Source organism: Otolemur garnettii, unplaced genomic scaffold (genome assembly GCF_000181295.1).
Source record: "Otolemur garnettii isolate 467f Iridium unplaced genomic scaffold, OtoGar3 scaffold00059, whole genome shotgun sequence".
NCBI classification, from domain to species: domain Eukaryota; kingdom Metazoa; phylum Chordata; class Mammalia; order Primates; family Galagidae; genus Otolemur; species Otolemur garnettii.
In genome coordinates this window covers 8,471,978-8,486,560 of record NW_003852454.1, presented here as the reverse complement: position 1 = coordinate 8,486,560, position 14,583 = coordinate 8,471,978, and the positions used below count along the sequence as shown (strand labels likewise).

Sequence of the window (14,583 nt, the reverse complement as noted above, 5' to 3'; positions counted from 1 at the left end):
TCATTTTGTTTTATCCTCATGCCAAGCACCTCAAGATTGGTAGGAAATTCTGTTAACCTATTTTCTTAATAATATAAATGGATTTACATTTTATATCAACATGGTGCATCCTTTATAAATATGAATGTATAATTTTTTTAGAAAAATCACACATTTTCTTTTTAAGGTATGAATTTTTACAGTTGTACCTTTCTATCTCTGGGGGGTGTGTGTGATATTTTCAAAACCAAAAGGGAATGTACTGATTTCTCAGCACTCATCCTTCTCAAGGCCGCATCAGAAGAAAATGAAAGGAGAAACTTATTACTTTGCTGGCAAAGGAGGAAAAATGGCAGCAAAATAAACATTTTCCTGGACACAAGCAGAAACAGAGAACTTTTAAAAAGGAGAGTCTATTGTCATTCAACCACAGTGATTCTGTCTCTTCTCTGCAGGACACAAACCTTAACCTCAGCCAGCCTGGGAAGCCCCCTGCAGCCCTTCTGCCTGTCATTGAGCTCTGGCCTCCAGGCTTACCTTATGTAGTGCAAAGAACAAAAAAACACTCCCTTACCCCTGAAGACCACTGCCCAAGGCAGGGTTGCAGATTTCAGTTTCCAAAAAAGGGGGGTAAAGTTTTAAAGAGACAGAATCAGGAGTAAGTAACATTTCCTCGGTTACTTATTTCCACTCTCCATTTTTCACTTCCACATCTATGCTGGCAGGGGTGGCTAGTCTGTTAAAAGAATGTGTCCAAATTTTCTTACTTTGCATTTTCAATTGCTGTCTAGGCAGTATGTGTAAAACCAAAGATCAATTAACAATACATGCCTTTGCTTATAACCCTGTATTGCCATTAAAGGGCTGCTAATTTTCAAAATCCCTACAGATTGATATCAGGCACAGATGTGCACAGCAGTCAGTGCACAGTGTGCAGGCATGCACCTTATCTTCTGAAGTAGCAGTTGAAAATGGCACTCAACATAATTAGCTCTCAAAAATGATTTAGTAGGACAGGAATTGGGAGGAAAGTTACAGCTAGGCAGTATGTTGCTAAGTTTTGAAATAGAAATGTGTCTTTAGTAGATAGTCTTTAAGAAGATTCACATGAGAAAGATGAGAATGATAAAATATCACTCAGGGTCAAGTCTATCATGATTCCATTGGCCTCAAGCTCCCTAAGAAGTCACAAGTATAGAGCGAGTGGGCCTTCATGCTGAACCATCTAACCCATAGCTTGCACTAAGGTGTATTTTACCAGTGTCCCCACAACCACATTCTTGATCTCAACCTATTTTGTTCAACTTCTTTTAAGACCTCCAGTATTCATGTCCTGTAACTTACTCATCGATCCTAACTTTAGCTTCTGTTAAGCTGCGCCCTGACTCAGGGCCAGGCTTTAAATTTTAAATTTTCATTTAAAATTATGCTCAGGCTTCCTTGTTTGGGTCAGACCTCTGATAGCGCCATCTCCTTAAAAATGTCTGAGCAAACATTAATGACAGTATTAGTGATAGTTTGCCTTCCTGAAAGACTAAAAATCTACCATTTTCTCTCGATATTTTTGTAGTTTGGGTGTGTTGTTTTGTTTTTAATATCAGGGCCTTCTGGAAAGTCTGATTTGAAAAACTATCTGAAGTTGTTTTCAAAGGAACAAGTTCCTAATGTTTTAGGATAAACAAAGCAGGATTGGAGGAAACGTCAATGTTGCCATCTCCATCACATCTACATTTAGTGAAAATATTCTCTGCATTATGTACACATAGATACATAAAGACTAATGTTTATACACACACATATAATTGTATAATTTAAATTCCTACGAAGTTCCAGCATGTCATAATTAATTTATTTAACAACTAGTGAGTTATAATATTGTAAATGTTGGTAAACAAATTTACTTTTGTTCTTTGATATGTAAAGCAAAAATAAAAAGCTTTTAGATTTACAAACAATTTAAATGGATTTTGTAGGGATTCAAGGAAGCTGCCTGCATCCGAAAATGTGAGGGTTTCAGGCAGTTACTTGGGTTAGTAACTTGGAGTTCTCTTAGCCAAAAAATGACCAGACACCCCAAAGTAAAGCAAGTGTGAAATAAAGTTCATAGAGGGCCAGAAAGTTAGGTTTACAGAGTAAGTGCAAAATATCGGCTTGCAGAGCAAGATATGTGCATCATAGACAGCAAATTGGTCCCCACTGTCATGACAGGGAAAAGACGTTGGTCATGTCCAGCAGTCCTCTTTTATACCACTCAGGTCTGGTGATTCAGAGGTCACCTTAGAACCAGAGTCTTACTGTACATGTGGATGTCCTATGAGCCTCTCTGAAAGCCAATGGGGAAGCCTGTGGACTACAATTTAGATTTATGATAATAAGATGATAATTAGTCTTAATGCTGTTCCAAGTCACCTTTAGGACTCTTTTGTACCTGTTGCTAAGATAGAGAGTTTTCTGTTTTCTTTTAGCCATTGGCATGCTAAGTTCTGATTGGTAGATAGGTAGGGTGGTCCCTCCTCCCCAGATGTTAATGATCACTCTAGATAGAATTAAGATGGGCAGTGGAGGCCTTGTCATACTTTCCAGGACAGCCATTCATAATTAACTACCTAAAAGATTGAAAGTGATGCTTCAGACATGATAAAATTTTCTCTGTTCAGCACATTATTTAGCCTTTTCTCCAAAGTATTGCTCTGTATATTTAGGAAACATTGACTCTTTCCAAACTTCAAAAAAATCATTGACATTAGATGTTAACCTAGACTTGAATCTGGTCCTTGCATTAGGACAATTTACCTAACACAATTCATTTTGCCATGTGTAATACATGCATGATAACAAAGCAAAAGGCTATAATGTGGATTAAGGTGAGATATATTGGTTTAGCATATCATTAGAAAAATCACTCCCCTTCTTCTGCCTTTAACTGAAAAGTTTTATTCCATCCATCTTTTAGTGCTAAGACTGATACTTGGATCCTCTCTAAACTTCTCACAAGTTCTTTTCACATATATACTGTCAGATTTCTTGCTATTTAAACTACCCATCAATTTATATTTCAGGATGACTTGCATTTTGTTAATGAACCACAGATTGATTTTCACTCTCAATAAGTAGTCCCCATCTCTTCTTTCTTGCTATTCTTTGTCTCTGCAAAAGTTCGCCCTGAACTAAAGAATACAATGCAGAGGTGCTTTTTGCAGTCTGTGGTTTCTCTCAGAGGCATTTACTTTACCAGAATCATATTATCCAGTCATGAAAAAATATATTCCCATATTTCTTTTAAATCAAACTCCTTCCCTCTATTGAATTTGAGGCAAATATAAAGTTTCATGCAAAAGAAAAATCTTTATGCAATTCTCTGCTATAACCAATTATTGAATTAATTTCATAAGCAAATAGAGGTTTTTTCATCACTCATATTTGCTTGATCTTACTATTCAGTAATGCTCCTACCACTCTGATTAGCACACACACACACACCCTCACATACATACACACATTGTGAAAAGCTTTATTTAATATACTAAAATTTTATAATCATTGTTTTTATAATTATATCCATTATGAAAGAAAATCCCTGAGCTGGTCAGAATGTTCAGGTATATGAGATCAGACAATAATTTCTTAAACTCCTTCTGGAAAAAGTGCTACATGCATCACTAGTGAATGAATATCACTACAGTCAACTTAAAAGTATTCCCCTTATGAAGCTATGTGCTGATGCCAACACCTAGACCACCCTTCAAAGCATTTTTCCTAGTTCTAGGAAAAGTCTGTGAATATAATTGTCAGACTTCCTAATGACCATTCCAGTGAAAAGAGTTCCAAGGTTGCATAGGAGGGTAAACTAGGTGCTGGCATTGGTGCATAGCTTTTAGCAGGGAGTACTTTGAAGGTGACCACAGTGATGATATTCAGGAATGAGGTATGTAGCACTTTTTCTATAATAATGAGTTTATGAACTTAATTGTCTGACCTCATACATACATCGAAATTTTTCATCCTTCTTCCTTGTTGGCACAAATAGGATAGATAATAAATGTTTTCCCTTCCAACTGTTGGCTTAGGAATCTCCACTTTGGAATTTCAACCAGAAACCCAGGGTTACACTGGTTGCCACTCAAGTAGAGAAGCCAAAAAGCAGTTTGCTTCCATCTGGGAAAATAAAACTTTAGTCTATCATTTCTGAAAGCAGAAATACATTATAGTAATAACCAAGAAGAGATCTTCAAACTTCTAGAGGGGAGTATTCAGGAGAATTCTTAAACTTAGTGGTGATATTTGTTAAGCTTTATAATCTTACACAAGAAAACATAGGGTAAACACTTCAGGACATTCATCAGGGCAAGGACTTCTTGTGAAAATACATCTAAAATATAGGCAACCAAAGAGAAATTGGACAGATTGGGATCACATCAAGCTAGAAAGCTTCTATGCAGCAAAGGAAACAGCCAACAAAGTGAAGAGACAAACCACAGAATGGGAGAAAGTATTTGCAAGCTACCCATCTCACAGTGGATTAATAAGTAGAACGTATCAGGAACTCCAACAGCTCAATAGGAAAATAAATCAAATAATATAACTTTAAAATGGGCAAAGATCTGAATAGACATTTCTTTAAAACAGAAACATACAAATGACCAATAGGTATATGAAAAAATTCTCAACATCATTAGTTATCAGAGAAAGAAAATTAAAATTGCAATGAGATCTGTGGGTAACATCTTGCCCCAGTTAAAAGGGCTTTTTATCAAAAAGGCAGGTCATAATGAATGCTGGTAAGAATGTAGAGAAAATGGAACCCTCCAACACTGTTATTGGGAATGTAAATGACTGTAACCACTATGGAGAATAGTATGAAGGTTCCTCAAGAAACTAAAAATAAAACTACCATATGACCCAGAAATCTTGCTCCTGGGTATATATCCAAAAGATGGGAAATCAGCATCTCAAAAAGATATCTACACTCCCATGTTTATTGCAGCACTGTTCATAATAGTAAAGATTTAGAATCAACCTAAGTGTCCACAAATGGATGAATAGATTAACAAATTGTGGTACATATACACAATAGAATAGTATATAGCCACAACAAGAATAAAGTCCTGACATTTGTAATAACATGGATGGAACTGGAGAATAGCCAAGCACAGAAAGACAAATTTCACATGTTCTGAATCATATGTGGGAGATAAACATTAAGAACAGAGAGAATTCTCTTTATGAGAATTGATCTCATAAAGACAGAGTAGAATGATGGTTATCAGAGAATGTGAAGAGTAGCAAGGAATGGAGGATAAAATTGGATTGGATAATGAGTACAAATATGTAATTAGATGGGATGAACAATAATTTGTAGCACAACAAAGTGACTATTATTAACAATAAGCCATGATGTTTGATCAAAAGTACAAATGGAATATTCCTAACACAAAGAAATAATAAATGTCTGAAGTGATGTATACCCCATTACCATGTTTTGATTAATTCACAAAAATGCCTATATTAAAACATCACATGTGTCCTATAAATACATTATTATATACCAATAGTAATGAAACATTTTTTAAAAATCATCTCTTTATTCAACCAGATGCCATATTCTCCAGGAAATAGGCTGGAAAAGTAATACTGAAAAATTCTAAAAGTCCTGGTGAGAACACCCTTCTACCACCATCACTACCACCACTATCACAAGACACAGACACATAGTGAATCATAATTCACCAATAAATTATTAAAATATAATATCTAACATATATAACACCCATATGGCACTTATTATATGCCAGTCCTGTTGTAAACAATAATACATTGAATTAACACTACATTTCTATGAGATAAGTACTGTTTCACAAACGAGGGGGCTGAAGCATTTCAAGTTTAAGCAGTTACTCCCAACTCTCATAGGATACTCATCTAAACACAAGGAATCTGACTTCAGAGCCTTTTGTCAAAGCAGTTTCCACATCTAAACTCAAGGAGTGTGTTGAATCCACATCTAAATACAAGGAGTTTGAATTTAGAGCCTATTGTCAAAACAGTTTCTTTGAAATCCAGACAAAAATAAAAAATATTTTTGAATTGAATGACAAAGATGACACAAGCTTCTAAAGTCTATGGGATACTGTGACAGCAGTTCTAAGGGGGAAAATTCATGGCCTGAACTGTTTGTACCAAAAAGACAGATCACAAATTAACAACCTATTGTAGTTCATTGTAGTGGTTCATGCTTATAATCTGGCCCTCTGGGAGCCCGAGGTGGATGGATCGTGTGAGTTCAGGAGTTTGAGACCAGCCTGAGCAAGAAAGAACAAGACCTCTATCTCTACTAAAAGTAGAAAAATTAGCTGAGTATTGTGGTGGGCACCTGTAGTCCCAGCTACTCAGGAGGCTGAGGTAAGAGGATCACTTGAGCCCAAGAGTTTGAGGTTGCTGTGAGCTGTGACATCATGGCACTATAGTTTAGGCAACAGAGTGAGACTGTCAAAAAAAAAACAAAAAAAACAAAAAAAACCCAGTCATCAAAATACCAAAAGCAAAGAAAGAAAGGACACAATCTTCAAAATACCAAAAGTAAAGAAACAAACTGTAGGAGATGCCAAGAGCCAGATGACATCCGAGTAAGATGATTTGCAGCTGAGGTGTGGACTTTGGGCCATTCCTCCACAGGAGTTCCTCGTGGAGAAGGAGCCCGTGCCCTCAGCACGTAGTCATTGTTAATTACTCCCTTCACCTGTGTTCTGGCTCAATAAAAGGCTGGTGCGGAGGTTGCTCAGGGCTACTCAGAAAGTAAGGGCTAGCCTTCCACAAGCTTGTACTTCTAATCTGCCTCTCACCTGGTTCCTTCCTGCGCTAACCAAGACCAGGGCCATAGAAGCCCAACGGGTCGCAACAAAAAACAAACAACAACAACAAAAAAAAAAAACCCTAATGTTCCATATTGAGAAGCTAAAAGAATAAACCAAACCCAAAGCTAATAAAAGAAAAGTAAATAATTAAGTTCAAAGTAACAACAACAACAAATACAAAGGATTCTTAGAAAAATAAACAAAATCAATAGCTAGATTAACCAGAAATAGAAGAGAAAGGACTCATATAAGCTCTATCAGATATGAAACATGCAATATTGAACTGAAATCACAAAAATATAAAAGATTACCTGTGACTATAATGAAACCTCTATGTACAAAAACTAGAAAACCTAAATGAAATGGATAAATTCTTGAAAACACATATGTTCCCAAGCCTGAGTCAGGAACACATAGAAGTCTTAAACAGACCAACAGCAAGTAATGAGATTAAAACAATAATGAAATGTCTTCAAACAAACAAAAAGAGCCCCAGCCCAGACAGATTCACACCCAAACTGTAACAGACCTACAAGGCAGAATTGTCATCCATTCTACTGAAACTGTTAAATGACATTGAGAAGAGGGAACCCTTTTCACAAAGCTGGGATCATCTTGACGCCAAAGCCAGGAAAGGACACACAAAAAAAGGAAACTTCAGACCAATATCCCTTGTGAATATAGATGCAAATATCTTCAACAAAATAGTAGCAAACTGAATTTAACAACACATCAAGAAATACTCCACCCTTCTTTAGGGCTGCATAGTAGTCCATGGTGTACATGTACCACAATTTATTGATCCATTTGTGGGTCGATGGGCATTTGGGCTTCTTCTATGACCCAGTAATTATGGATTGGGCTGCAATTAACATTCTGATACAAATATCTTTGTTGTAATTCGATTTTTGGTCTTCTGGATATATACATAATAAAGGAATTGCAGGATCAAATGGCAGGTCTATTTTTAGTTCTCTCAGTGTTCTCCAGATGTCTTTCCAAAAGGAATGAATTAATTTACATTCCCACCAGCAGTGTAGAAGTGTTCCCTTTTCTCCACATCCACGCCAACATCTCTGGTTTTGGGATTTTGTGATATGGGCTAATCTTACTGGGGTAGGTAGTACCTCAAAGTAGTTTTGATTTGCATTCACCTCTATGGTTTATCTTACAAGGGTACAAGTGAATCTTTCTAAAAACAGAGTATGAAGGTTTTAACTCAATAACTAAGAAAATGACAGGAAGGTTAGGTTAACCAGTTTGATGAGAGTATTTCAAAATGTATATGAAAACAGCACACTGTACCCCATGATTGCTTTAATGTACACACTTATGCTGTAAGAAATAAAAAAAAAAAGAAATACTCCACCATAATCATCAGAGGGATGCAGGGATGGCTCAACATATGCAAATCAATGAATGTGATCAGTACTTAAACAGAAGTAAAACAAAATCCTATGATCATCTCCATAGATGCAGAAAAAGCATTCAATAAAATCCAGCACCCCTTCATGATAAAAACCATCAAAAAACTAGACATAGAGAACATACCTCAAGTAATAAAAACTATATAAGACAGCCCACGACCAGTACCATACTCAATGGGAAAGACTTGAAAGCATTCCCTCAAGACCTGGAATGAGACAAGGGTTCCCACCGTCACCATTTCTAATCAACATATTACTGGAAGTCCTACCAGAGGTGTTCAACCCTTTTTCTTTTCTGCCATACACTTGAGCCTCATATTAAATACACAAATACAAACGAAAGCTGATGAGGAAAAGAAAAGGTCCATGCATATTTTGTGATATCTGATGCCATAGATAAGCAATACAGTTCTCAAATAATCTGCATGTGTCCCATTGACCACAGGTTGGACACCCCATCACAGCAATTGGGCAAAAAAAAAAAGAAATGAAAAGCATCCAAATGCAGAAAGAAGAAATCTAAGTAGTCCTCTTTGCTGACAATATGAACTTGTATCTAGAAAACAGGAATTACTCTGCCAAAAGGCTCCTAGAATTGATAAACAAATTTAGCAAAGACTCAGGTTACATATTTAATGTGCATAAGTCAGTAACATTTCTATGTACTAGTAACAATCAATTTGAGAGGCAAATTATGAACACAATAAAATTTATAATTGCTACCAAAAATAAAATACCTGGGAATGTACATAAACAAGGAGATGAAGGAGCTTTATAAAGAGAACTAAAAATACACTGATGAAAGACATCATAGATAACCACAAATAGATGGGAAAACATCTTATTCTCATAGATTGGAAGAATGACATTGTTAAAATTGCCATAAACTGCCCAAACTGATTTATAGAATCAGTGTAATTACCGTCAAAATGCCAACAGTATTTTTCACAGACCTAGACAAAATAATCTTAAATTTCATATGGAATCAAAAAAGAGCCTGAATCACTGAAGCACTCTTAAGCAAAAAGAAAAAACTTGGAGGCATCACATTATCTGACATCTAATTGTGTTATAAGGCGTTGAAATATGCTATAAGTAACTAAAACATCATGGTACTTGACTAAAGATAGAGGCATAGATCAAAGGAAATAAACCCATCTAGAAATGGCCAAGTGATTTTTCATGATGCAACCAAAAACATACACTGGGGAAAGGTCCACTGTTCAATAAATGGTGCTAGGAAAATTGTTTACCATGTACAGAAGAATGGCACAGAAATGCCACTGTCATCACTTACAAAAATTAAGAGTGAGTTAAACATAAGATCTAAAACCATACAAATTCTGGAAGAAACATGAGAAAAACGCTTCTAAACATCAGCCTAAGCAAAGAATTTATTACTAAGACACCAAGGAAAAATATAACAACAAAATAAATGGGACCTAATTAAACTAAAAAGTTTTTGCACAGCAAAGGAAATAAATAGCCAACATACAGAATGGGAGAAAATATGCACAAATTTTACATTCAACAAAGGGCTAATATTCAGAATCTACTAAGAACTCAAGCAAATCAGTAAGGAAAAACAAATAACCTCATTGAAAATTGGGCAAAAGACATGAACAGAGTTTTTTCAAAAGAAGATATATAAATGGCCAACAGACATGAAAAAATCATGTATTTATCAGGGAAATGCAAATCAAAAACAAAATGAAATATAACTGTACCCCTATAAGAATGGCCATTATTAAAAAATCAAAAACTATAATTGTTGGCCTGAATTTTTATACTCTGTTTTGACAATGTACATTTATACAACCTAACTCCAGTAAGATTAGCCCATATCACAAAATCCCAAAACCAGAGTTGCTGGTGTGGATGTGGAGAAAAGGGAACTCTTCTACATTGCTGGTGGGAATGCAATTTAATACGTTCCTTTTGGAAAGACATCTGGAGAACACTTAGAGAACTAAAAATAGACCTGCCATTTGATCCTACAATTCCACTATTAGGTATATACCCAGAAGATAAAAAATCACATTACAATAAAGATATTTGTATCAGAATGTTTATTGCAGCCCAATTCATAATTGCCAGGTCATGGAAGAAGCCCAAGTGCCCATCAATCCATGAATGGGTCAATAAACTGTGGTATATGTACACCATGGAATACTATGCAGCCCTAAAGAAAAACGAAGACTTTACCTCCTTCATGTTTACATGGATGGAACTGGAAAATGTTCTTCTTAGCAAAGTGTCACATGTACACAGCCCTTCTATGAAACTAATATATACTTCTCAAATGAAAGAAACAACTTAATTCTCGCCCAAGAATATGGGGAGGGGGTTGGGAAGGGGAGGGGAGAAGGGTGGCTGGGTGGTGGGAGGGTAACCGGAAAGATCACCTATATTTCTGTCTAACAAGGGTACAAATGATCTTTTCTAGAACTAGAATGTAAATGTTTTGACACAATGACTATGCAAATGACATGAAATTTATGTGAACCAGTTTGATGAAAGTATTTCAAAATGTGTATGAAAACACTACACGGTACCCCATGTTTGTATTAATGTAATAATAAAAAATTAAAAAATAAAAAAAAAAGAAAAAAGTGTAGAGATTCCTCAAAGAACTAAAAGTAGGCCTACCATTTGATCCAACAAGCCCACTAGTTTGTATCTACCCAAAGGAAAAAAACACTTGTACCTGAATGTTTATTGTTGCACAATTACCCACATTTGCAAAGATGTGAATCAACCTAAAAGACCATCAGCTGATAAGTGGAGAAAGAAAATGTAGTGTATATGTACCATGGAGCACTACTCAGACATAAAAAGGAATGAAATATCATTGTTTCCAGCAATGTGGATAGAACCAGAGAACATTATTCTAAATACCCAAACAAAGGAAAAACAAACACTACATGTTCTCACTAGTAAGTAAAGTCAAAACTATGGGTGCACACGGTCATAGGGTAGTATAAAAGATGCTGGACACCAAGAAGGGAGCAGAGCAAGGGATAAAAACGTATCTGGTTGGTGCAATATACACTATTCTGGTGACAGGCACACTGAGAGCCATGACTTCAGAATTGTACATATTATCCATGTATCATGAACACTTGTACCCCCTTAATATTTTGAAATAAAAATTATATTAAAAACTGCTTATCATTCCTGTTTTTTTTTATTCATATTATTTTTATTTCTGTTCCTCTAAATCCACCAGATAGTCCAGATGTGGAGAAAGCTGGCTGGAGGCTCACAGGAAACAAGCGACATCAAATGTCAGAGTGCAGCCATATACAATATGTAAACAAATGAGCATGGCTGCTCCAATAAATATCATTCCTGTTTTATCACGAGATTTGTTAAGAGAATTTGGGAGCATCAACTCTGGCTGGTCACTACACTGATTCCTAGTAATACAAGTAAAATAACAGGTCATCTCTGCCTTTAAGATATTCATAGCTTAATGGATGTATATATAATATATATATACATCCATATATATATATATATATATATATATCATAGTCTAATGGGCTATATATGTATGCCCATTAGACATTTGCATTACAATAAAGATTACAACAGATCATAAAGGCTCCACAGTGACAGTGATGACTAAGTCCATGTCTGAAAGATGATGAATGCCATGGGAGAACAAAAAGGCATTTAATATCTCCTATCTTCCAGAAAGTGGAGTGGAAGGAGCATGAGATTTGTAATGGATGGAGCCATTTAAAACTGACATTTTGTAGGTCAAAAAATCTGAACACTGGCAATTTCATTTGGTTCAACCTAATATTTGTGCAAAAAAATGCTCTGTACATGTTGTACCATTATTTGTTAGCAAAGTCTTCACTTCCCTGCATTTAAATTTTATTATGTATTAAGAGAAAACAATACCTTATGATTTTCATGAGTTTAACATTTCAATGGAGTAGGCAAACCTGAGGAAAAAAATTCCATGTCAGATTCACATGGTGGCATATGCAATAAGTTTTATAGGACTTTACAAAGGATGTGAGGACTCTGGGCTTAGATAGGTGGTTTCTTACTGGGAAAGAATATGAAAAGAATTTGGTTGGGCAATCAGAAGACAAAGAGGAGTTTCCCATCTAATTCTCTGCTCTCCACCCAGTAACCATTATTGGTACTTATCGTTAATCACCAGCTCTTTGGTGAGGAACTTATATGTCATACATAGGTCAGAATATTTGAAATCTGAGAATCAAGACTTCATAAGGTATTTTAGTCAAAAAATTAATGCAAGTGTTTTCTGTTGAAAGTATTTAGAACTATATTTTACACCATATATTTGAAGACTGAACTTTTTCTATTGGGGGCTCTTAAAGTGGCCAAACCACTTTTACCTCAAGGGGTATTGCTTTCTCTCCTTGTAAAAGTGATGAAGTTTGAACAATGGTTTCCTAGGCCTCCATCAAATGCCCAGACACTCTGACTTTTCTCTAGTAAGAAATGGTCTCTCGTGGTCTTCTACCTTTCGTTCTTGTCTCCCTACATCTATTCTCTTACAAACAGCCGGAATCAACCTTTTAAAACATATATCAGATGACATTATACCATAAATGAGGGTTCTCCAATAGTTTACCACCTGTCTCAGATAATAAACCTTGATCTTCAATGGCCAGAAGAAATTCCTGGGCAGCACCTGTGGCCCAGAAGGGTAGGGTGCTGGCCTCATATGCTGGAGGTGGTGGGTTCAAACCCAGCCCCGGCCAAAAAAAATAAAAAATAATAAGATAATAAAAAATAAACTGTTAATAAAGAAATTCCCATAAGATCTGGCTCTTGTTACCTCACTGGTGGCTATTATCAAAATATAGTTAGAGATCACTTCTTGGCCTTTTGGCTAAGATCAAGCATAGTGTCTGTTTTTATCAGTTCAAAATATAGTTAGAAAAATCAATGGAAATCTAGATATTTGTGCAACTGGAGCCTTTCTGCATGATAAGTTTTGCATGAAACTGTGTTCTACCAGAGGCAATTTTGGAACTTTCACCAGGGTCAAATCTTTTTCTAAAATGATACATACATAAGTCACTATGAAAGTTTTGAGACAGACTATGTTGTGGTCCCTAATTTCATTTCCATGAAACACATATGACAGCATCCTTTCTGAATCTCCCATGCAAGTTTCAACTTGCTCAGCTTACTGGTGTTGCTGGAAGGGCATCATTTGTTTCTGTTCATGAGGATTTATGTTTCCTGATTTTCCTGTATCTCAAAATTTTTGTAATGATCCACATAATTCTAATACAGTTAGATCACCTAACACCGAGCAAACAAGAGTGGAAGATCTGCATAAGCTTTTGCGCCTTCCTGATGCTGTAACTCCCACTCTTCTCCATGCTTGTAGTCATCTTGGTTCTCCCCAAAATTTGCTTTGTTTGAGACCCTTTGAATAAATTAGAAGGAATAAAGCTATATTTTTGGCATATGGAAATAAATTAGAAGAAATGAAGCTATCCCTTTGGTATATGAGACATCCTTACTAATATTAGGTGATCTCAGTAAAGCTACGGTCTCCTTACTGAAACACTACTTATGATGAAATTAAATCCTGCCTGTCATTTCAGAATAAGAAGATGCTGGGAGCTGCATGCAGAGGGGGAAAAAAGGAAATGTGATAAACTATTCTAAGATAGAGGAAAGAGGAAATGATAAATTATAAGAAATTTTGGTGATATAACAACCAAAGGCAGTGTGTTCACACCATTTGACTTCTGGTTTGAACTAGTCAAATGAAGAAAGACAGTGTAGTTGAGAATGGAGAAGACAGAGAGAGGCAGAGAGAGAAAGGTATGAAAATTCTGAAAATATGAACATTTATTTGATATTTTATGCTTTTTTAATGTAAAAATCTTATTTTCTTATAAAGACAAGCTATTTACTGATAAAATGATATGCCGTCAAGATTTGGATCAAAATAGTCCATCTGTTTACAGAGTAAGAGCACAGGCAGGTACGGACAGTAAAGAATAGTCAGATACTACAACATTCTAAAGTCAAGTACTAGATATTTGGAATTTTTTTATTCCACTTCATTCTATTTCTGTTTATATTTAAGCTTCAATGATACTAACTCAAATTGGAATCTGCTTTAGATGTGTGTGGTGAAACAACACACAATGACAGGCTGCATTATAGAAATGCCTACTGGTTCTTGATCTTCAGAATATAGGAAAAATTTCAAAAGCTCACTAGAGTCAAAACAAGATGCTACTGTGGGTATTATTAAAAGTGCCTTGAGCGAAAGATGGCGACTCTCAGGAGAGAAGACTGAGACAGCGGGTAGG

The 14,583-nt window shown here is 35.8% G+C and overlaps 1 non-coding gene across 1 annotated transcript; it reads left to right on the top strand.

The window, feature by feature from the left end:
- The first annotated feature begins 13,116 nt into the window (after positions 1-13,116).
- Positions 13,117-13,301, top strand: LOC111726280. Its single transcript, XR_002774089.1, has one exon. It is a non-coding gene; the product is annotated as a U2 spliceosomal RNA (small nuclear RNA).
- Positions 13,302-14,583: the final 1,282 nt, after the last annotated feature.